Genomic DNA, 25,306 nt, shown 5'->3' on the forward strand with positions numbered 1-25,306 from the left:
GCTTCTGATTCCTTAGTAGACTTGTTAGTCCCTCCTTAGTATTGCCTTCTCTTCATTTGTAACCTCCCATGAGAACTGGCCCTTTCACTTCGGTTGTTACACGGTATGCCTTCTTTAGTCTTACTGAGTTTCTCTTACTGCAGGCAGCACATGGGCACCCGCTTTCAATAACAACACTAGCGCCCGCTTTCACTTTAACTCGGGCGCCCAGCATTATCTCAATCCCCCACCCATCCCGTTGCTGCTTAATCTTGCTTTGGCGCCCTCTTGTATTTCCCCCACACACAAAAAAGACCTGAAGCCCCGCCTCCTCCACAAGACAGTCTATGTTGCTGCGATCCTTGCCTGTCCTTCTTCGGGTGCACACATGAAGAGTTATTGCAGTGCAACAAATAAAACAGCGGAAGTGGGCAGTAAAGGCAAAGATCCCCAGTGGTTTTCATTTGGTTTTATTGAAGAATACAAACTGTGCCGTTTTGGAAAAAAATCAAACAATAAACAATGCTTGCCGGCAAAAGAGTGGCTTCACGTCTCTAGTGCTTCGGGCTGAACAAATCGCCTCTATGCGCTATGAGCAGACATACTCAGGTCGGTCCATGTGTTTCTTGGGCTTGGTGTGGACAGTGACCTCTCCCGTCTTGAAGTGAGGGGGCAGACTGTGCTCATACAATGCGCTCACTTCTCATCCGGGCATACTGTGGAAACCTCCCCATGCATACGAAAATATAAACCGTGCAGGGGACCTCAGTACCTTATGTTAACAGCCCTTTGCTATACCCCCTTCACACACACACACACCTTATCTCTGATCATGACAACCTCCCATGTAGCTGCAATAAACACTCGGGCAGATTTACAAGAAAGTCACGCATCTGTAGAGATGCGTCACTTTCCCTGCGCCACCCTGAGAAACACTTGAGCCATTATTGGATGCTCCGTATTTACAATACGGCTCCCCCATGGTGCAACTCCCGCAATGGATTTGATGCCTATTCAAAAGGTTTTGATGCAGAGGCGTCCTAGAACTTTTAGGAGGCTTTCCTGAGTGGGAACGCCCACCCTGTATACATTATACCTGACACAAAAGTGATGCAACGGCGGCGCAAAAGTGTCCCAAGGGGCTTGTAAGGCTGCCCCTCTGTCTATGAGTTTACTTGTAATCTTCGCGCGCCCTTCACCCCAGCCTTTGAATTACTCGTTCTCCGGTGTCAGTAGCAAGCCAGGCATTGCAGAGTTCATGATCACCGCATCACCGGTGCTCACCGATTCAGCATTTAATGAGGTAATTCATGTTTTTGCTGCACTGATGATACCGCTGCACGGGCAGGGAGATACTGGAATGATAGCTCTGACAAATTTATTCTGGGCTAGTGCCAAGGTGGAAATGTTCTCGAAACCCCATAATTCCGCTCCATGTAGAATTGAGGTAATAAACTTGGTATTATATAACTTTAAAACAGGGGCCATAGGCTTGGTAAATGAAAGCTTGTGTTCTTTAACAAGGGCTCCTGTCAGCTGGGCATGTTTCAAAGCTAAGAGATCAATATGTGGTTTCCAGCTAAGTTTCTTACCCAGAGTAATCCCCAGGTATGCAAAAGCTTCGCTCTGTTCTAAAAGGGCATTGTTCATAAATACAGAGCTTTGAATGGTCTTATGATGGTGAAAGACCATAAACTTGGTGTTGTCCACATTAACCACAAGCCCATGATCGCGGCAGAACTCCTCGAACCTAGACAATGCAGCCTGTAGTCCCTTCTGCGTCTTTGATAGGATCAGGGTATCATCCGCGAACATGAGCAGAGGCATCATAAGCCCCCCCAAGCTAGGGGCGTCTGTGTGATATGTGGAATAGTATTGAACCACCCTGTTAATAAACAGGGAGAACAGTGTCGGCGCCAGGACGCATCCTTGGCACACACCCTTTAGGAAGGGGAAACTAGCTGTAATCTCTTCCTTTGAGCCCCATCACACCTGAGCATAATTCATATTGTGCAACTTGATTATCAAGGCTAATAGCTCCTGGGGCATCCCTACTTCCAAAAAGGCGTGCCACATCTTGTTACGAGGCACCAGATCAAAAGCAGACTTAAGGTCAATAAAGGCTGCATATAGGGACCCTCCTCCTATGACTACCTTCCAGTAAATCATAGTGAACCTAAAAACCTGGTCAATGGTGCTGGTAAAAGGGCGAAAGCCTGCCTGCAACGGTGACAAAATCTCATTCCCCTCAATCCACGCTTGGATTCGACAAAGGACCAATCTAGCGATTATTTTCTGCATAGAGTCAATGAGGCTAATCGGCCTATAGTTGGCAGGAGATGAGCAATCACCCTTTTTGTATATTGGTAATATAATAGCTCCAGACCAGGTATCAGGGAGAGGTGCACCACCGGCTATGGCATTGGCTATGTATGTAATATATTTGACCCAATTCTCTTTGTCATACTAGAACAAATCAGCCGGTATACAGTCCGGACCAGGAGCCCTCCCTTTAGGCAACAAAGAAAGCACCTTCTCAACCTCGAGGTTGTCAAACAGTAAGGTGTTAGGCGTTAAGCCTGGTAGCTGGTAAATATCAACAGTATTTGCAATAGAGAATTGGGCTTTAAAGAACTCAACCCACGAGTCAGGTGCTACATGGTTCACCGGTATATGTGGTGTCCCGTTACTACCCCACTTGACTAACTGCCAAAATGTAGTCATGTCTCTCTCGAGACTAGCATCAAGTAGGTCGAGCCAACGTTTTTCATCCCAATCCTTCTTAGCTACTTTTAGAGCTGCTTTGTACCTGGACCTAGCCAGTCTTACCATGCCCACATTTCTTGATCTAATAGATTTTGTTAACTCCCGATATGACTCTCTACAAGTCTTATTATACCAGGTAGACATCTTGGCACTTGGATTGCTTTTCCTAGAGTTACATTTGATAAAAAATGGTTTTAAACTAGTAAATAGATCCCTATGTACAATCGGAGCAGTGCTATTCATGGCCTCCTGAGAGTGACAACTATTAAGAATAGCAACCGAGTGGCCAACCATAGACTTTATCTCGTCGAGATCCTCCTCTCTTTCGATAAGCCTGGCCCATCTAACTCTTCTTTCATCATTCGTGACAGCGGCTTCCACTAGGTTGTGTGCCTCAGTCATATTGGGGTTGACTATTAAGCTTGATGCCAATAAAGATAGTACTAGTGGGTCATGATCACTTTCGGCCCGCTCAACGACCGTCATGTCATATAAGTGAACCCAAAAATCGACACTAACAAGGATGTAATCTATCCTACTTGATCTTAGGCCGTTATTATAAGTAGGTGCACCCCTCCGATCCGACTGGGTCCCTCCGTTTGCTTCCCTTACTCCCTTCTCCACACACATCCCCTTAAGCTGCAAAGCAGCTTCAGTCCATTTTTTAATTGGTCGGAGTCCTCGTCGGAGGTTAGATTACCATCCTCAAAGCCAAGGGGTTCAAAACAACAATTAAAATCCCCCGCTATGATCAAATGGTGCCCCACTTTCCAACTGTCCAGAAACCTATCAATGATTTCAACAGTCTAAGATCGCCTGCCCCCCGGTTGGCATCTTGCATAGATGTTGATTAGTAAAATATCCCTAGCATGGGCCGAGCATAAACAAAGGGCCAAGATGTCAGGGCTGTCAATAAATACATCCTTTACAGTGTAGCTCACTTGTTGTCTCACCCAGCATGCTAAAACGCCCGAAGGCCTCCCCCTTCGCCCCCCTAGTGCTGGTTTAAAAAAGTTGAGAAACCCAGGGTGATGGACTTGATCCATGGCCCATGTCTCCTGAAATACCCAGATATCATGCTGATCAATGAAAGTTGACCAGTCACTGGATTCAGGTTTGGGAAAATGTCCCGCGATGTTCCAGGAGCCCAATGAAAGGCCCACAGCCCCGTCTGCCTGCATAGGCCGTAATACATGCCTATCATAAATATCTCGGGTTGGGGAACCTTGTTCGAATCCCCCGTCCCCCTCTGTTGGGGTTGCTATAGTTGTTACAGGACCCCCCTCACAGCTGAGTCAATCATTACTATCCAGAGTAGAGAGGGCATCGAATCGATTACTCACGGGCACTAAATGTTCAAACAACCCATGTGATTGAGCAGCCCCTCTCGTATTAACACCACTAGGTTCAATGGTGGGTTGGTAAAAGAAGCCCAATGGTAATATGGAAATTGAATCCCTTACAATGCGATGCCCTGCCCTCGACAAGATGTATTGTACCAGGCTTGGTGATCTAAAACTCAAAACCACACAATCCCCCCTAAACATTTTCTGAGACTTCCCCACCCAAGGCACCCTGCACACCATTTTAAATTCGGTAAACCAATCTGTTGTTAGCCCAGTTCTTAAGCTAAGAAAGTGTAGGGCCTTGTTGCGTAGGGTGGACCAGTTTTCCCTTGCCTGTGGTCCGAGCTCCGGGACATTCCCCAAAACAACAGTATAAGGGGTGGCCTCCGGTGGTAGGTGTAGAGAAGTTGGTGGGTAGAGTGTCTCTGTTGGAGGATGGTGGAATGATTGCAATCTACCCAATCTCTGAGCCTGAGGGGCTAGGGGGACACCAAGTGGGTCAGGACCACCTACAATTGGGGGGTTTGAATGGTTATTAGCCAAGGCTTCAGTGGAAGAATTAGTTAAAGTATTTGCAAGCCACTCTCTTTGCTGGCACCCCCCCAGTCGACTATAGTCCACCCGCCCATCACCAGGTTGGACATTATGGCTTGGTAGTGTAATGTGGTTGGATGGGGGATTTCTAAGGAACCCTTGCTCTATTTTAGTGAGTCTGTCTTCAATTGAAGCCAATTTCATCAACACAGGATCAATTAGAAAATACATTTTCTGCAACAGTAATTTGCTAAAATCTTCCTTACTACAGTATTCTGGGTCGGAAGTAGCATCAGCAATGGAACAATCACTAGGGGGTTGCTGGCACACCCCAGCCCCCTTAGTGGGAGCCTTCCGAGTTGTACCTCCAGTCTGGTAAGATTGTGTTTTGACTAGGGCACAAGCTTTCTTTTTCTTTGGTAGAGGTTCTCCCCCTACTCCCACCATCCCCAGCTTAGATTGTTTAGCTTTCCGACCCCTAGTAGTAACAGGAGAGACTATGTGAGAAATATCTGGACTAACTGGGGTGGAATCAGGTGGCACCGATGGGACGGGAGTGACCTGTCTCGGCAAGCCTGTAGGAGCATCTATAGGGGTGTTGGTTTGGGTTGACAGGATGGAAGGGGCAGAGTTACCTTGACCTATTGGTGGTTGGGGTTCCAACGATAGCCTACGCTCCGTAAGTTGGATCTCGTGCATGAGCGCGGATTCAGCCCTAGTTAGAAACGCATCAAGGGTTCCAACCACTCCGCCCCCTACACCCGATTTTCGTTTCCCCAAGAGACTAACCCCAACTGGGGGCATGATGACCCGGGAATGAAGCTAAACTGCCCCACCTAGTAAGATACCTAGTATAGGTGTAGTAGCTCAGCCTCTTCCGAGCTTCCGCCGAGCAGCGACCTACGCCGCGACGGAAGAGGCAGTGCTTCTGCGCAGATGACACCTCCCTCTCACTTACGTCAGCTGAAATAGTCGGGGGATACTCAAGGGGTTTAATACCTATCCCAGGGTGTCGGAAAAAATGACAATAAATTGCTGCTGGCCTTTAACCCCTGGGACCTCAACCCACCAATGTTTTTACAGCAGCGGTAAAAGGGTCACACCTCGCTGACTCGATAGAGCTGAACTCCGTCCACAAGTCTCTTGATACTCCAATCGGGTCTGTAGCAACAAGCGCAATTGTCAGCTGAAGTCAACATATAAAGAGGACTAATCCAACCATATGAGGAAATCACCCATACCATCAGGGAGCCTAAAGCAGCAACTAGCCACAAAGCTATAGTGACTAGTCGACTGATCAAAAGGCTCACCTCAGGTGCCGCTAGATACCAACCAAGAGCCCTGGCCCAGCCCAGCCTCTTCCGGGCGGTGACGGGCGAGGACGGGCCTGCCCTTGGCCCGGGCTGCGCCCGGGTGCGTCCCGCGCCGCGTTGTGGGCTCGTGCTATTTAGCGCTGCAGTCAGGTATCTCCGCCCTCCTGGAGGAGGTGCTGGATACACAGGCTGCTGCTGGAACAGGTAGCCCCACCGGAGGCAAGAGTTAGTGGCGTCCCGCGCCGCGTTGTAGGCTTGCGCTATTTAGCGCTGCAGTCAGGAAGCTCTGCCATAATGGAGGTGGCGCTGGATACACAGGTTTCTGCTTGAACAGGTAGTCCCACCGGAGGCAAGAGTTAGTGGCGTCCCGCGCCGCATTGTAGCTCGCGCTATTTAGCGCTGCAGTCAGGAAGGTCCGCCCTCATGGAGGAGGCGCTGGATACACAGGTTGCTGCTGGAACAGGTAGTCCCACCGGAGGCAAGAGTTAGTGGCGTGCCGCGCCGCGTTGTAGGCTCGCGCTATTTAGCGCTGCAGTCAGGAAGCTCCGCCCTCATGGAGGTGGCGCTGGATACACAGGTTGCTGCTGGAACAGGTAGTCCCACCGGAGGCAAGAGTTAGTGGCGTCCCGCGCCGCGTTGTAGCTCACGCTATTTAGCGCTGCAGTCAGGAAGCTCCGCCCTCATGGAGGAGGCGCTGGATACACAGGTTGCTGCTGGAACAGGTAGTCCCACCGGAGGCAAGAGTTAGTGGCGTCACATTCACTTTAGCTCTGATTTGCAGTGATAAGGTGCCCAGAGTCTTGAACAGCGTAGTCGGGTCATCAGCGTGGTGCGGATCGGCAATCCCTCTTTGCGAGATGTAAGCTCAGCGTGCGCAGGTCTGCATGTCGAACACAGCGGTAGTTCCAGGATGACCACAGCCGGAATGCTCCTGCAGTGCTAAGTGCAGTACCTGAACAGCTCACCGCGGCTGCCAAAACACAAACTTCAAAATCAGGAATTACACATCAGGGAAACACAAGGGCCCACCAACATTTCAAAATGACTATCCCTCCAAGAGAGTAACCGTTCCTCTATATTTGCACCAGGGCACCCATACTTTCTTAAATTTTTTCGTGCACCCTCTGCTTTTGTATACAGTTTCTTCCGCTCTTTGGCACCAGTCGAGGTCGCGCTGCCAATGCTCCAAGAGCGGGGGCACCTGCACCCCAATCCCCTGGCAATGTTCCATTTTGCAACCCCTGCAGCCAAGGCCAGCCAAAGTTCCACATATCTCGACCAAACAGTGTCTCCTTTAATCAGCAGTAGAAGCCACTTTGGATCCATCGGGACTGTCACCCCCATTACCTTAGACATAGTGTATGTTACCTTCGTCCAGAATGGAATGATCTCCGTACACTCTCATAGGATATGAAAGAAGGTGCCCTCCTGCAGACAACCTCTCACACAGGCTGCCGACTGGCACCTTCCCCATGCATAAAGGTGAGTGCGAGGATAGTAGGTACGATGAAGGATTTTAAAGTGCACTAGCCTAAACCTAGAGCGGATTGTGATCTCTCTAAGACCCTGGAGCGCGTCTTGCCAGTCTTCCTCATCGAGGCTCCCAAGGTCCCTGGCCCATGCCGCTCTGAGATTAACCAGGGGATCTGGTACATTATTTATTAATTTGCGATAGATTGTGGATGTGGGTTTCTCCGCAATGGGGTCGAGTAATAACCGATCCTCTATCGGGGAGTAATCCGGGATGAATGTACCACTCGGTATATGAGAGCGCAGGGCATGCAGGAGACGTGTGTGCTGATATCTCTGTGAGTGATGTAAGCTGCACTCCTTCTGAAGGTAGTCGAAGGTGCGGGGTGAGTCCCTTTTCCATACATTCCCTAGGTAATTCAATGCCAATCTGTTGCCACCCCTTAAACCCGGTCAGAGTCGTCACTTCACGCAGCAGCTCACCATGCCACAGTGGAGTTCTCCCGGTTAGCTTTCCATCCCAGCCCAGGAGCCGATTTGCCTCCTTCCAACAGTGTAGAACTACCATAGTGTGTTCAGGCCTTGACCTCTGATCTGCGGACATAAAAAAGAGGTTCACAATTGCCCCTCGGCATAACCATTCTATCCACTCTATATGCGGGCTCGTCCCTGTCTGTGTAGCTTGTGAAGCGCTATCTGCAGAACATATAGGAGTATCGGCAATGTAAGCATCTTAAACAAGGCCGCCCTACCCATGAGAGAGAGCGGAAGGGTGCCCCAATGAGCCACGTCAGCATTCAGGCGAGCCAGCTGAGGCTCGAGTTTCCTCTAAAAAAACGAATTCCTGATGCGTGTGACGTATACTCCAAGGTATTTGAATCCCTCCAAGACCACCGGAGTCGAGCACCGAGACGGGACCCGAGGGGGAGACCCCGACAGAGGAAAGATCACAGATTTCGACCAGTTGATGGAATAGGCAGAGTAGCTGCCTAACAACTAGAATAAGTGTACTACTTGAGCAATTGAGTGATATGGTTGTGCCAAATAGAGGATGATATCGTCATCATATAGGGATATGCGCTCTTTCCACTCATCAGTCGCAGCCAGGCTCCAGATTGAGGGGTCCCTCCTGATCCAGTGGGCCAGCGCCTCCAGCGCGAGGGTGAAGAGGAGGGGGGACAAGGGGCATCCCTGTCGAGTCCCCCTCCACAGGGAAAAGGCCCGAGATACAGTCCTGTTGACTCGCACCCGAGCTGTCAGTCGTTCGTACAGAAGCCGTACCCAACTACAGAGGATCGGTCCGAAGCCCAACCTCTGAAGTATCATGAACAAATATGGCCATTCAATACTATCGAAGGCCATCGAGGCGTACAGCCCCATCAATGCCGTCTGTGTATCCCCAACATCTTTGGTCATGTAGAGAACCCCATAGAGACGCCGAAGGTTGTGATGAGTGCTTCTGCGGGGCATGAACCCGGATTGGTCAACGTGGACCAGGTTTGTAACCACAGATAACAGTCGATCAGCCAGGACCTTGGCGAGAACCTTGGCCTCCATATTTAGCAAATAAGGTAAGAGGTGCATTGGTCAGCTGGCTTCCCTGCCTTGTGGATCACCACTATCATGGCTTCTCTTTGATCAGGGGGCATGCTCCCGCACTCTCTTGCCTCATGGAGCATCCCAAGCATAGGGGCTGTTACAATCATGGCTTGCTTTTTGTAAATTTCAATTGGGAGCCCATTAGGACCAGAGGTTTTACCCGACTGCAGGGATTTTAGAGCATTACTTAGCTCTTCTACCGTGACATCTGCCTCAGTCCTTTTCAGTTCTAGTGCATACAGGAGAGTACACTACTATGTCCATACTCGACGAGCATAGTGAACCCGCCTCGATCCCTCACTGCAGATACCCATGAGCGCTCCCTATCTCGGCGCCCCAGCCACGCTAGTAATTTCAGCGCTTTGTCCCCAACATCATAAATCCGGTGCTGTGTGGCCAGCGCATAGGCAGGGGCCTCACCCTCGGCTAGGGCCCTCAGATCTTTCTGTTTCCCTATCTAGCTGCTCGATTTCACCCTCTAGGAGCCGGATCTGGAGGGACTCCTCCTTTTTCTGTGCCCCAATTAGTGACTGGGCCAAGCCCCTCAGCACCGTCTTGTAGACCTCCCACAGAATAATCTGGGAGTCCACGGACCCAAAGATCTCTTTGAAGTACAACTTGGACCCCTCTCGAAGTTTGTCACCGATTTGTGGGTCTCGGAGGCGCCAGGGATCTATTCTTCGAAAGGTCGTCCTGTTGACGATCAGGCCCCTAAGGGTGGTGCAAACAGGGGAGTGATCCGAAATCCCCCGAGCCATATGTTTAGTATCACCGAATTCCCCCATTTGATCATTATGGGTAAAGAAGTGGTCGAGCCCGAATGGAATGTGTACTGCCGAATTGAGGGGTTGTGCGCCTGCCACAGGTTACCCAGTCCCATAGCCGTGGCAAAGTCCGAGAGACCCCGTTCCCCTTGTCTGCCTGAGGGGTCATTGGACCGGTCAATTTCCGGGTACATAACTGCATTGGGGTCACCACCGATAAGTAGAATTCCCTTAGGGAGGCTTGACAGGAACGCACTCAACTCTGGGAGGAACACAGAGTGTAGGCCCGGGGGTATATAGCAGGAGCAAAATATCAATGAGCGTTCCTCCCATCTCCCGCTACTGCAGCAAAACAGCCGCGTCATCCACCCACGTGCCTGAAACAACAAGAGGTAGGGTATTACGAACCAGGATTCCCACTCCTCGTGACCCAGAGGTGAACCCTGAGTGTGCAACCATTTTGTAGCCAAAACGATCTAGAGCTTTACATCTATTCCCCCGAAGATGTGATTTTTGAAGAAGGACCACATCCGGGGAGTGTCTCTTTAGGTGCTGCAATACTAGTGTGAGCTTAATTTTATTGCCCAGCCTAATGACGTTCCAGCTCCAGACCTGTACCTTAGCCGGGTCACCCATTATCTCGGAAAACTGCCCACCCTCTCGAAGAGATCATTGACCCTGATGTGTCCCCCAGAACAATCCCCAGTTAATGGTGAATATGATGGCCTCGAGCAAACATTTTATCCCCCCAAAGTCCCAAGAACCCCATGAATATAACATGCCAGAAACCCAACTCCCCCCTGCCTGCTGCCCTGCCAGGTGAGTCCCCAACCTCCCACCGTGTAAACTCGCAGAGTGCCTGTCGGCCCGATAATTCCAATAAAAACATTTGTGAGGAAACATGATCTTGCAGACATTGGGAAGAGGTATATATCTATTATCCAAATGTACACCCCCATGCTGTGAGTAGCGAATTAGCACCACATGTGAACAGTTCACCTATACGCCTCAGACCCCGAAGCCACATATTTAACACCAATTAACCGCAAGTCATGCAGTGTTCCAGTCAAGAACAAGACCAAGAGTGCCGGACCCTGCCACCTATCCTCAGTGAACCCATGCCGCCCCCAGCCCATACTCAAGTACTCAAAAGAAAGGTTCATTCGAGGCCTACCATCCGGCTCAACAATGTCAGAACTGCCTCAAAGTCACCCAGCCGTCCGCTGCTCTCTGCCACTGGCGGTTCGCCCCTCTGTAAGATCAGCGACGTCCTCATCCCAGTTCGCTACCGAGCATGGCTGTCTCCCCCTCCGACCAACAGTTCGCCAACCTTCCAGCCAGTCGCTGGCCTCCGCCGGCGCATCACAGAATTAGGCTTTCTCACCGTCTAGGATTTTGAGTCTGGCTGGGAAGAGCATCATATATTTCACACCCTGATCTTCACCCCATCGAAGGAGCACCGCTGTCGTTGAACTTGAAGCGTGAAATCTGGAAAGAAGCAGATGGTGGTGTTTTCCAGCTGAAGATCTCCACAGGAACGTGCCGCCTGTAGGATAGCATCCCAATGCCAAAAATTCAGGATGCGGGCGATGATCGTACGGGGAGGAGCCCCAGATATGGGCTTACCACCTAGGGCCCTGTGCGCCCGTTCGACAGAGAAAAAGTTAGATAGGCGTTTGGGCTTCAAGTGGTTCATTACCAGGTCCTCTACGAACCAGTCCGTCGAGGGCCCCTCCATCCCTTCTGGCATCCCCCACTGTGTGTATGTTGTTACGTCTGGCCCGACCTTCCTGGTCCTCCAGAAGCGCGTAGATATCGGCTTGGTTCTTGGTGACGGCGGCAACTTGTTCCTCCAGCCTCTTGGTCTTCGACTGAAGAACCCCAATCCCAGTCTCTGCCGCGGACACCTTCTCAGATATTTTCCTGAAGTCTGCTCGTAGGAGGTTTACCTCTTCAGTCACTGAGTCTAATTTAGGCTTCATGGTACCGCGGAAATCCCTAATGGCCCTCATGATGTCTTTCAAAGATGGGTCTGGGCCGCCGTCCTCAGGGTCATCTTGTGGACCACCACCCATCACTCCGTCTTCCCGACCCATAGCAACAGTATATTTGTCTATTTGGTTGGTTTGGCTCGGACCCAGTGTCCTATTGCGGCCCATGGCAGATCGTGGACGATGTCGCAGTAACGCACCTCCCCTTAGACGAGCTGCTCCAGAACTTGCGGAGACGGTGGAGGCCCCCCTTAGGCACTGCCCCAGGATCACCAAGTTGCAGCCAGGACCAGATGGGCCCGTCAAGCACTGTGGGCCGTGGCCCGCCCCCCTGCATCCCGGACCAGGGGTGGCAAGCAGCAGTCCAAAGCCAAAGTTCTTTCCGACGTGTGGCTTCCACCAAAAGGACTCCCCCCCGCATATAGCAGCCAGCCGTTAAGTATGGGGTTGGGTGGGTTGGTGTATCACTGCGACTGCGCGTGCACGACAATCACAGCAGTGCAGTTCGGGACCTTCACCCCCCCTGTAGAGTAGGGCGCTCGTTCAAGGATATGGGGTCTTAGGCCCAGTAGGGGAAGCCCAGACACCCTCCCAGAGTCTCCGGCACAGTGCGTCAGCAACCGCCGCCACTGCAAGGCTGATGTGGGTCTCTTCTGGGGCCCCTGGTCGGATCTGCCAGCGTCCGATGTCTCCCAAGATGCCTAGCTCTTGTCTCGGAGGAGGCTCCAGGTCCCTCGGGTCACCTCTCCACTACAATTACCAATGGAGGCTGTGCTGAAGTCCGCTCGATGTCTGGGCTGCACACCCTCTAGTGCACCCCAGGTGCCTGTTTGCCAATTCGCAGGACCCTGCTGTGCGCTGCTGGCGATCAGAAGAGGACGGGCGATCTCCGTTCACGGGTTCCCTACAGGTGCCATTTTCAATCGCCTTCACCTTCGATCTCCGCACTTTATTTCAGCACCCACAGCTGCTCCACACAGCCGCCTTTCGCCGCCGCGGATCGCCTCTACCCTCCGGTGTTGCTGAGTGTCCTCGGTTGCACCGTCAGTGCATGGATTGTGCCAGATTTAGGGGTTTATTCCCAAACTACTAGCGCAGCTCGATTACAAAGCCGGCATCTTCCGCGGCTGCAAGCCACGCCCCCCCACTCCTGGAATTTGAGCATACGGAATGTTTTGTGCATCTAAGTTGTAGGAGTATTTGAGTGGAAGACCTTTTGCAAGGCTGAGCTATTGCACATAGCATTCACAGCTATCATTATCTGTCCATCTATCCTCGTGCTAGAATGAGTGATTGTAGCAACAGCAGCCATCATCAAACAGTGAATTACCTTCAACGTGCATGCCAATACGCTGATGACTCAATTTGTGAAAGACATGAGCCCACGGTAAGCATTTTTTCAGCTCTGCCACCTGTTCCTACAGAAATTTGTGCTTTATTGTGCAACCTTTGGAATCTCAAAACCCATTCTGGCCCCAATAGTGAAGATATTCATTGTATGACTGGACACAATAAAACGAATCACACACAATGAGTGTGGGGAATTCCTGATCTGTATTTTTTAGTGCCAGTATCAGGGCTTTTAGTTCTGCCAGCTGTGCCGTGCAATCTCCTAGAGACTGCGTCTGTGTATTGCTAGGACGGAACTTGCCATCCCGCATACGATCATTCACAATCGCACATGCTGCACTGTATTGCTGTTTACTTCCTACGGCAGGTTGGGCAGATCTGTCAGTGTAAGTGATGTATTCATACTGATCTAGTGGCATTATTATTTCATTCGGGAGAGGATATTCTTGTTCGTACCACAGGAATGTTTGTGTAGAATCAAATTTGTATTCTACATCTGTTGCAGTGAGAGAATTAACCGATTGTATCCATCACAGATGCAGTGCTTTTGCGTTTGGAACGCTTGCTTTGGTAACAACCTCTATGGTTGGTACTGGAGTCACAACAATTATGCATTTCCCCTGTGCTAGTGCTCTTTCTCACACTACAGCAGTTTGTACTGCTGCCAGTATCTTTTCTGTAGATGCAAAACACATTTCAGCGTTTGTGTACAAATGTGATTTGTATGCTATTGGTAACGTTTAGCCTTCATTGAAGGTGTGGTAAGTGTACCCTGATTGACCCGCGACTACACGGATCACCAAATTAGTAGTATTTACACGTGTGTAAATGTTTGGAAGCTATCATGTCAGCTTGTACGGATCTGAGAATTTCTGTGTGTTCCTGTGTCCAATGTTGGACAATAAAATCAGGTCTGATTAGGACATAGAAAGGTTTAACCCTTTCTGCGTAATCCAAAATGTATGTTCTGCCAAAATTTAGGAAACCTAAAATGGATTGTAAAACTTTCAGAGTTTTTAGAGGTTGGAGCAGCGCACATTTTTCTAAAACATTAGCTGCCAGTCTTTTTCCTTCACTTGATAGCCCATATCCCACAAATAGGATATTGATGTGGGCGATATTTGATTTTTAAAGTTACATTTGTAGCCCACAGTGGCGAACCCCAAAATGATGTTGTTCACCCTGTTCAAGTGTTCCAATAACTCATGGTCAATCAGATAAATATCATCTACATAGGACAATGCCTCCTGATCACAATTTTGAAGTAACTCAGTAACTCTTGCTGAGAACAACCCGGGGGTATTCTTATACACTTGGGGGAGTCTACACAATTGGCGTTGAGAGCTGAGGGCTGAGAATACTGTTAAATATCTGCTTCCAGGCGCTATATTCTTGCAGAAGAATCGATTTGAGATATCTAGTGTTGTTTTGTATTTCTTCCGCACAATGTAATTCATTAATGCGGCACTGTGTGCATTTTGTCCTGCAAATGTTCATGTGCATGAGTTCAAATGCCTGTAGTCTAAAACTAGATGGTATGAATTATTGGGTTTCATTACGGGAAACGTAGATTTTAATGGGATTTCATTTTGAGGTGACTCAGCATCCCACCTTACTTGATTGCACTAAAGTGCGGGAGTTAGCGCTAACGCCCACTCCTGCGAGTATGAATGTTTTAGTGACTCTGGAACGAGGTCGGAGAAAGCCGGTAAAATTACATCTTCCCTCTTTGGACACTCCATAACGAAGAGAGGCGGCCAATTCTTTTCCTGCCAAAAGGGTATCGTATCCATATGTCAGGTTCTCCCAAAAGAAACCTCTCACTTTCCTGGGTATATTCCCCCTCCATTTGGATAGTAATCTTGTATAAACGATGTGGAACACTTACCCTTGTATCCAGTGTCCCCACCGTGATATGTTTATTCAACGCTGCTGTCACCAGAAATTCTATCAGGTTCTGGTGAGCTATTGTTACTTCTGCTGAGCTGTCTAGCATCGTCAGAGCCCATTCCCCGTTCAGTAGCAGAGTCCTCTGTAGGAACTTCTTATTTTAAGGCCAGCTACCGTCCTCTTTTTAAATTGAGGTTTAGTTTTGGGTTTATCTCCTTGTTTGCTAATGTAGTCTGAAGTGTGATGTGTGTCTTTTGGCTTGACTTGCTCTTCTTATCTGTGTTCTGATTGTCCTTCTCTCCCAGATTTTTCTGATGTATCCTGAAAGGAAAGAGAGGTACGGGTATCAATATCCTGATACCTGTAAGGGTTTTTAATATTATCACGGTTCCTAAGATTGTATTTTCAATCAGAGGGCTCTTGTTGAGAAGACCCACCCCGTGATCGTGATTCATTCTTCTTATTATCTTTTGATTGTGTGTTATCCTATATCTTTTTAGAAGAATCAGGTGCTTGCTTTGAGCTATCCTTTTCAGGATTGCTCCTTATTTGTGGTTTCCCAGGTCTAGCTCCCAAGTTATCTCTACCCAGCGCAGCATAGGTTTCTTCGATAAACTTAGGTAGTTCTCGCTCCTGTTGTGCAGGAGTAACTTCCCTCAGGCATTGTCGTATAGCCACCACTGCTGCTTCCCTTTTATGTTACCTAGCATAATTGTTGATACGTGGGCAAAAAGGCCTATCAATTTCCTCCCCAAGTCTACGGCAGGTTCTGCCCTATACTCATTCTGTATTTGTTTCATTACATCTGGTATGACTGATATTGAGGGTGTACCAAGAGCTCTGGTATAAACGGCAGCAAAAATTGTACCCCAAGTGGTACAATCCTCTATCGGGGGAGCTATCCCCATTGGCAAGCAAATTGTTAGTATTCTGTGTTCTTCCAGCAGGCCCATATGGGGAAATAATGCTTCAAGCTGTGCTATTTTCTGTTTTACCCAGAACAGCATTTGCTCACGTTTAGTGTGCATTCTTCCCAAAATCATGTTTAGCATTTGTGGGCTTATACTTGTTGTAGTCATTTGAGGTTGAGCAGCTAGAGTAACCCTTGTATGTTGAATTGTAAGTGTTCGCATTACGAACGGTGTAAGGTTTCTGTATAGTTTTACTATGTCTCTGTACAGTGTATGTAATTCTGCTGCTTGCAATGTATCTATCTCTGGATGTTGTGTGTAAGCAGCTAGGACCGGCCAGGTCACCCCTTCTCTTCTGAGCCGACCAAGTCTCACATTTTCTGTGGTGGGGGAGGCTCCTTTAAACCAATTAATATGTTTTTGGTAGGTTAACGGGACTTCTATGCCCACGAATGGAAAGTATTCTTCAGGTATCTCATCTTCAATGTAAGTGTGGAACAGCTTTGTGCGTGCATCTGTGGGCGGGAATCTAACCCAAGAATAGAATACCTCTCTACTGAATGCCTTGTGTGCCTCAATCACAAAAGTAACACTACCACCCATTGCTGGGAGGCGGTATTCCACTAATTTCAAAGTAGCTGCCTTTCTGCAATTTTCTGTAATATTAAGAGCACCTTCAAGCTCATCTTCCCCTGCATGCGCAACACTGCTTTAGGGACAGACATTGTGGAAGGAAGTAGTTAGTAAAAGAGATAAGGTTTTGCACAATGTGAGAAACTATACTCCTTCAAGCTTGAATAAACCTACAGCCAATACATAGGATAGACCTACTCAGCTGCGGCGGATTTTCCCTTCCCACTCCAGACATCTCTGGTTAAATATGAATAGGGGTCTCTGAGAAAGCACGACTGAACTACTCAGATTTCACCGTTAAATAAGAATCAAACCAACGTTGGTGGCACCATGTCGTGCAGTTCCTAAAAATACATAGGATCTGCGCGTTTGTAGGTAACAAACTAAGGGATTGGTTTCTAGACTGATTTCGGACACCTCCGAAGGATGTGTCAGCCTATAGACCAGCTAGCTCACAGTGTCACCATAAGCCCCCTAACCTTACCAAGGAGCGAATAATTTCTGGCAACTATCGAACATGACAACCCTTGATCCTTCAGGGGTCGTGGAACCAGTACAGTACTTTTTGCTCAGCCACTCATACTCACTAAGTCTCTGAGAGACTGAGATACAGAATAAACGATGGGGACGTTTTCAATCAATATTTATTGAACCAGTCATTCCAGTATAAAACATGTTTGCTGAGACAATCAATAGACAGAAGCAAATGTAAAAGATTACAATCACCAACAGAGTAAATAAAAGGTAGGATTCTACCATGGTTTGCTGTGACAATCATAAGACAGAAGCAAATGTAAAAGATTACAAGCACCAACAGAGTAAATAAAAAGTAGGATGCTACCATGGTGCTAAAACAGTGAATATATGCAGGCATATATACATGACAGTAATCAAGCGTACTCCTATGATGCAAACCCTACCTAAGTGTGCCTAAGTGTACCTAGCATGTATGTGGGTGTGAAGCCAATAATCCCCTAGGAAAGAGCCAGCCCCATTACCTGATAGGAGAGCATGAAGGACCCCGTCTTGGTCTTGAGTTGGACACCCCGCAAGGGATGTCAGACCACTGCATGCTGGAGCTTCTGCGTGCAGGTATCTCAGTGTCAGCGTGCAAGCTTCTCCTCTGTCTATCTAGTGAAGGTATGGTTCTTTTATACGGTAAAGATAACCTCAGGGTTCCTACACAATCGACATTTTGTGAGTATGATTATGTAAATGAGCCTAAATCAATACCTGCAATTATGCAAAGTAGTTCTATCGCCCTAGGTTGAAGATGACCATGGCTTTTATACAGAGTATGTTAATCCTGTTATGTACGTCATATGCAGGGGAGTTTTCTAAGAATCCTCATGCATAGTAAATGAGGCTAGTTTCAAGGAAACCAATCGACATTTATTCAGCACATAACTGGGTGAAAGGTCAGTGCTAGAACCATTAAGCTGAGTAAGGTAGGACAAATGTAGGTGAAAGGTCGCTTGCTACTTAGGCTTAGTTTGGGGTACATAACAAGATGTGCAAAACAGCTGTTTCCTTATACTTAGCTAGAGCTCTTTTACAAGATCTAAGTGAGATTTGTAGAGAGAGTCTAGATCAAGTGTGCGATGTCTTTTCCACATGCACCCACACTACCACATATACACCCACAAGCACCTGCACTCATATTATTCCATTCACCTTTTCTTTTAAGTTGTGTGAAAAAGCATGCGGTGTGTTTTCACATGTTCTGATTATCTAGAAACCTAAGTTACACCATCGTATGTACAAAGTTCTCAATGCATGTGTGATGTGATAATTAATGCTATAGGGCCAACATATCTGTGCCACCAAAATGAGGATTAATCAACTGCAGCTGTTTTCAATTTTTTCTTTAGTCTTATCACAACACTATTTTTTTCTGTCCAGGATTTGTGAATGTGCAAAGTGCATTTACTATTCTAAGTCCAGTCTAGGAATATTTTGAGAAAAAGTAATAAATCACCCAAGTATTTTAAATAAATTGTTGAAGAGTAGTACTTTTTTATTATGGTAAGTGCTGCACTTGGAACCCCAATCAAGAAAAAGAACTAGGAATACTGCATAGATGAGCATTTGAGCCAACATGGCTGACCAGTCAGTGCCTCCAATGAAGTGCAGATACTTTGCCCATCCCTACAGTTTACAATGACAAGTTTTTTGTCATCTGCAACCAGCGAGAGGGAGGTCTTCTTAGATATCTTCTGTTCCCGGTCATTGTTTTCTCTTAGTGAAGAGACAAAGGCAGCCAGCTCATGTCATTGGCTTTGAATAAAACCAACAGCAACACCATTATAGGTAGACTGTCTGGTTTTAGGTTTAAACCTATAATAACTGATAAAACCCCACCGAAATGGAAAGATCCCTCATCAGTTTAAACATATAAACACTGAAAAGACACCTTTACAACCACAAATAAATGCCATTCAAAGAAAGGAAAAGAGAAGTGAAAGAGCCATTTTTTTTCTACCTGAAGGAGCCAATACAATGTAACTTTGTTATACAAGCTAGCAGCAAGAAAGACTGGGCTAACATTATTCTGCTTGAGTTTTGTTGTTTAGGGATGCTACTAAAATATTGTTTCTTTTTTCAGTTTTGTGGTCTTTGGTCTAAAGATGCAGGGTTTAGAAGCATGTCTTGTTTAATTATTTTATAAACTGTAGAGAATAAGGAAATATGGAAACCATATTTGATATATTGGCTGCATTTGATTCTTTCACTGATCTGCAAAATGACTGGTTTTATAAGAATCTTTCCCAATATTTGCCATCATATTTACCCACATCAGCCCCCAGTTTCTAGTGTGTCAGTATTGATAGTAGGTGAATTGCCAACACCTCAGGCTTTAAGCATTCAATGCAAGATATAGTGACAAGTATCTGTGAAAAGAGTGCTATCACCTAGCATCTGGGATAGTGGTGAAAACGTCACCAGACTTTTGGAAAACATGGAACGCAGTGTCACTTGGCATGCTGCTGCAAAAAGGTTATTTCCAAGTTCAACAAAGATTGGAGAGATATTGCTTGTATTTGCAGTGATTCAGCTACATATATGAAAACGTTGTGTGATGACCTGTCAAAATCGATACCTGAGCTGAAGTGCTTCCCTGTAAGAGATCCTTGCCACTTGTCAGATGGTATGCTGAAAGCTTTTAGAATCTTCAGAGATAATAAAGAATGCTGTTGACTATTTAGTCCATTCTGGTGCACTGTTTTGTTATGCGCTGGAACTAAAACGAAAATATTTCTCATTTTGTGCTTTGTGTGGCATCAAAGAAATAGTCATCCCACCTGTGTCACTTAGCTGATGGTTCTCAGTCCAAGGGTCTGTGAATGTTATATTATCCATGTGGCAACCGTTTACATAAGTTTTGCTGAGTGATTCTGCCAAAGGCAAGAAATGGGAGGATCATATTGATGGTGATGTGAAAAAAGTACGCTCTACTGTATTCTTAGATTTTTACAGGAAAACATAACTGCTATAGTGGACATAATAAAAAAACTAGAGTCTGAAAACACCCTTGTCTGCCAAGTGTTCAGCATAATTGGTGTAGCTGTGAAACATCTCCTTGAGAGTAGGCTGGGCGACAGCTTTTGTGACTTTGGCACTGCAACATGTTCCATGTTAGAGTGATTGCCACTTGGTAAGCAAAGCAGGGTTGAAGAGCAATTCAGGAACTTTAATCTTACAATGTATGAGAAATGGCTTGCAATAATGCATAAAAATGTCCCTTCAACAAACATAGCGGTACAAAAGGGGGTGGTGATGGACGGAGCATCAGAACCAATCAAACACTCACACCCAGTCAACAGATCTGGGTTTGATCCATCACCGTTCTTTAGCCCACTCTGCCACCCCAGTTCAGACATGGCCATATGCAAATCAGTCTGACCCTGTGCCTCATGGGAACAGTCCAGCCCGAACTGCCAAGCCATGCCTTCCCTGGACTGGAAACAAGCTACCTAGGACCGGTTTCTGGCATTTCAGCCGTCTTCAGCCAGGCTTGCTTGAATCCAGTGGCAAAGTGAGCAAGGGACTCACGTCTGAGCATACCCTGCCAACTTATGGCAAACAAAGCGGTACAAAAGGGGGTGGTGATGGACGGAGCATCAGAACCAATCAAACACTCACACCCAGTCAACAGATCTGGGTTTGATCCATCACCGTTCTTTAGCCCACTCTGCCACCCCAGTTCAGACATGGCCATATGCAAATCAGTCTGACCCTGTGCCTCATGGGAACAGTCCAGCCCGAACTGCCAAGCCATGCCTTCCCTGGACTGGAAACAAGCTACCTAGGACCGGTTTCTGGCATTTCAGCCGTCTTCAGCCAGGCTTGCTTGAATCCAGTGGCAAAGTGAGCAAGGGACTCACGTCTGAGCATACCCTGCCAACTTATGGCAAACAAAGCGGTACAAAAGGGGGTGGTGATGGACGGAGCATCAGAACCAATCAAACACTCACACCCAGTCAACAGATCTGGGTTTGATCCATCACCGTTCTTTAGCCCACTCTGCCACCCCAGTTCAGACATGGCCATATGCAAATCAGTCTGACCCTGTGCCTCATGGGAACAGTCCAGCCCGAACTGCCAAGCCATGCCTTCCCTGGACTGGAAACAAGCTACCTAGGACCGGTTTCTGGCATTTCAGCCGTCTTCAGCCAGGCTTGCTTGAATCCAGTGGCAAAGTGAGCAAGGGACTCACGTCTGAGCATACCCTGCCAACTTATGGCAAACAAAGCGGTACAAAAGGGGGTGGTGATGGACGGAGCATCAGAACCAATCAAACACTCACACCCAGTCAACAGATCTGGGTTTGATCCATCACCGTTCTTTAGCCCACTCTGCCACCCCAGTTCAGACATGGCCATATGCAAATCAGTCTGACCCTGTGCCTCATGGGAACAGTCCAGCCCGAACTGCCAAGCCATGCCTTCCCTGGACTGGAAACAAGCTACCTAGGACCGGTTTCTGGCATTTCAGCCGTCTTCAGCCAGGCTTGCTTGAATCCAGTGGCAAAGTGAGCAAGGGACTCACGTCTGAGCATACCCTGCCAACTTATGGCAAACAAAGCGGTACAAAAGGGGGTGGTGATGGACGGAGCATCAGAACCAATCAAACACTCACACCCAGTCAACAGATCTGGGTTTGATCCATCACCGTTCTTTAGCCCACTCTGCCACCCCAGTTCAGACATGGCCATATGCAAATCAGTCTGACCCTGTGCCTCATGGGAACAGTCCAGCCCGAACTGCCAAGCCATGCCTTCCCTGGACTGGAAACAAGCTACCTAGGACCGGTTTCTGGCATTTCAGCCGTCTTCAGCCAGGCTTGCTTGAATCCAGTGGCAAAGTGAGCAAGGGACTCACGTCTGAGCATACCCTGCCAACTTATGGCAAACAAAGCGGTACAAAAGGGGGTGGTGATGGACGGAGCATCAGAACCAATCAAACACTCACACCCAGTCAAGAGATCTGGGTTTGATCCATCACCGTTCTTTAGCCCACTCTGCCACCCCAGTTCAGACATGGCCATATGCAAATCAGTCTGACCCTGTGCCTCATGGGAACAGTCCAGCCCGAACTGCCAAGCCATGCCTTCCCTGGACTGGAAACAAGCTACCTAGGACCGGTTTCTGGCATTTCAGCCGTCTTCAGCCAGGCTTGCTTGAATCCAGTGGCAAAGTGAGCAAGGGACTCACGTCTGAGCATACCCTGCCAACTTATGGCAAACAAAGCGGTACAAAAGGGGGTGGTGATGGACGGAGCATCAGAACCAATCAAACACTCACACCCAGTCAACAGATCTGGGTTTGATCCATCACCGTTCTTTAGCCCACTCTGCCACCCCAGTTCAGACATGGCCATATGCAAATCAGTCTGACCCTGTGCCTCATGGGAACAGTCCAGCCCGAACTGCCAAGCCATGCCTTCCCTGGACTGGAAACAAGCTACCTAGGACCGGTTTCTGGCATTTCAGCCGTCTTCAGCCAGGCTTGCTTGAATCCAGTGGCAAAGTGAGCAAGGGACTCACGTCTGAGCATACCCTGCCAACTTATGGCAAACAAAGCGGTACAAAAGGGGGTGGTGATGGACGGAGCATCAGAACCAATCAAACACTCACACCCAGTCAGACTGATTTGCATATGGCCATGTCTGAACTGGGGTGGCAGAGTGGGCTAAAGAACGGTGATGGATCAAACCCAGATCTCTTGACTGGGTGTGAGTGTTTGATTGGTTCTGATGCTCCGTCCATCACCACCCCCTTTTGTACCGCTTTGTTCGCCATAAGTTGGCAGGGTATGCTCAGACGTGAGTCCCTTGCTCACTTTGCCACTGGATTCAAGCAAGCCTGGCTGAAGACGGCTGAAATGCCAGAAACCGGTCCTAGGAAGCTTGTTTCCGGTCCAGGGAAGGCATGGCTTGGCAGTTCGGGCTGGACTGTTCCCATGAGGCACAGGGTCAGACTGATTTGCATATGGCCATGTCTGAACTGGGGTGGCAGAGTGGGCTAAAGAACGGTGATGGATCAAACCCAGATCTGTTGACTGGGTGTGAGTGTTTGATTGGTTCTGATGCTCCGTCCATCACCACCCCCTTTTGTACCGCTTTGTTCGCCATAAGTTGGCAGGGTATGCTCAGACGTGAGTCCCTTGCTCACTTTGCCACTGGATTCAAGCAAGCCTGGCTGAAGACGGCTGAAATGCCAGAAACCGGTCCTAGGAAGCTTGTTTCCGGTCCAGGGAAGGCATGGCTTGGCAGTTCGGGCTGGACTGTTCCCATGAGGCACAGGGTCAGACTGATTTGCATATGGCCATGTCTGAACTGGGGTGGCAGAGTGGGCTAAAGAACGGTGATGGATCAAACCCAGATCTGTTGACTGGGTGTGAGTGTTTGATTGGTTCTGATGCTCCGTCCATCACCACCCCCTTTTGTACCGCTTTGTTCGCCATAAGTTGGCAGGGTATGCTCAGACGTGAGTCCCTTGCTCACTTTGCCACTGGATTCAAGCAAGCCTGGCTGAAGACGGCTGAAATGCCAGAAACCGGTCCTAGGAAGCTTGTTTCCGGTCCAGGGAAGGCATGGCTTGGCAGTTCGGGCTGGACTGTTCCCATGAGGCACAGGGTCAGACTGATTTGCATATGGCCATGTCTGAACTGGGGTGGCAGAGTGGGCTAAAGAACGGTGATGGATCAAACCCAGATCTGTTGACTGGGTGTGAGTGTTTGATTGGTTCTGATGCTCCGTCCATCACCACCCCCTTTTGTACCGCTTTGTTCGCCATAAGTTGGCAGGGTATGCTCAGACGTGAGTCCCTTGCTCACTTTGCCACTGGATTCAAGCAAGCCTGGCTGAAGACGGCTGAAATGCCAGAAACCGGTCCTAGGAAGCTTGTTTCCGGTCCAGGGAAGGCATGGCTTGGCAGTTCGGGCTGGACTGTTCCCATGAGGCACAGGGTCAGACTGATTTGCATATGGCCATGTCTGAACTGGGGTGGCAGAGTGGGCTAAAGAACGGTGATGGATCAAACCCAGATCTGTTGACTGGGTGTGAGTGTTTGATTGGTTCTGATGCTCCGTCCATCACCACCCCCTTTTGTACCGCTTTGTTCGCCATAAGTTGGCAGGGTATGCTCAGACGTGAGTCCCTTGCTCACTTTGCCACTGGATTCAAGCAAGCCTGGCTGAAGACGGCTGAAATGCCAGAAACCGGTCCTAGGAAGCTTGTTTCCGGTCCAGGGAAGGCATGGCTTGGCAGTTCGGGCTGGACTGTTCCCATGAGGCACAGGGTCAGACTGATTTGCATATGGCCATGTCTGAACTGGGGTGGCAGAGTGGGCTAAAGAACGGTGATGGATCAAACCCAGATCTGTTGACTGGGTGTGAGTGTTTGATTGGTTCTGATGCTCCGTCCATCACCACCCCCTTTTGTACCGCTTTGTTCGCCATAAGTTGGCAGGGTATGCTCAGACGTGAGTCCCTTGCTCACTTTGCCACTGGATTCAAGCAAGCCTGGCTGAAGACGGCTGAAATGCCAGAAACCGGTCCTAGGAAGCTTGTTTCCGGTCCAGGGAAGGCATGGCTTGGCAGTTCGGGCTGGACTGTTCCCATGAGGCACAGGGTCAGACTGATTTGCATATGGCCATGTCTGAACTGGGGTGGCAGAGTGGGCTAAAGAACGGTGATGGATCAAACCCAGATCTGTTGACTGGGTGTGAGTGTTTGATTGGTTCTGATGCTCCGTCCATCACCACCCCCTTTTGTACCGCTTTGTTCGCCATAAGTTGGCAGGGTATGCTCAGACGTGAGTCCCTTGCTCACTTTGCCACTGGATTCAAGCAAGCCTGGCTGAAGACGGCTGAAATGCCAGAAACCGGTCCTAGGAAGCTTGTTTCCGGTCCAGGGAAGGCATGGCTTGGCAGTTCGGGCTGGACTGTTCCCATGAGGCACAGGGTCAGACTGATTTGCATATGGCCATGTCTGAACTGGGGTGGCAGAGTGGGCTAAAGAACGGTGATGGATCAAACCCAGATCTGTTGACTGGGTGTGAGTGTTTGATTGGTTCTGATGCTCCGTCCATCACCACCCCCTTTTGTACCGCTTTGTTCGCCATAAGTTGGCAGGGTATGCTCAGACGTGAGTCCCTTGCTCACTTTGCCACTGGATTCAAGCAAGCCTGGCTGAAGACGGCTGAAATGCCAGAAACCGGTCCTAGGAAGCTTGTTTCCGGTCCAGGGAAGGCATGGCTT

This window comes from Triturus cristatus, chromosome 5_1, assembly GCF_964204655.1.
Source record: "Triturus cristatus chromosome 5_1, aTriCri1.1, whole genome shotgun sequence".
Lineage (NCBI taxonomy): Eukaryota > Metazoa > Chordata > Amphibia > Caudata > Salamandridae > Triturus > Triturus cristatus.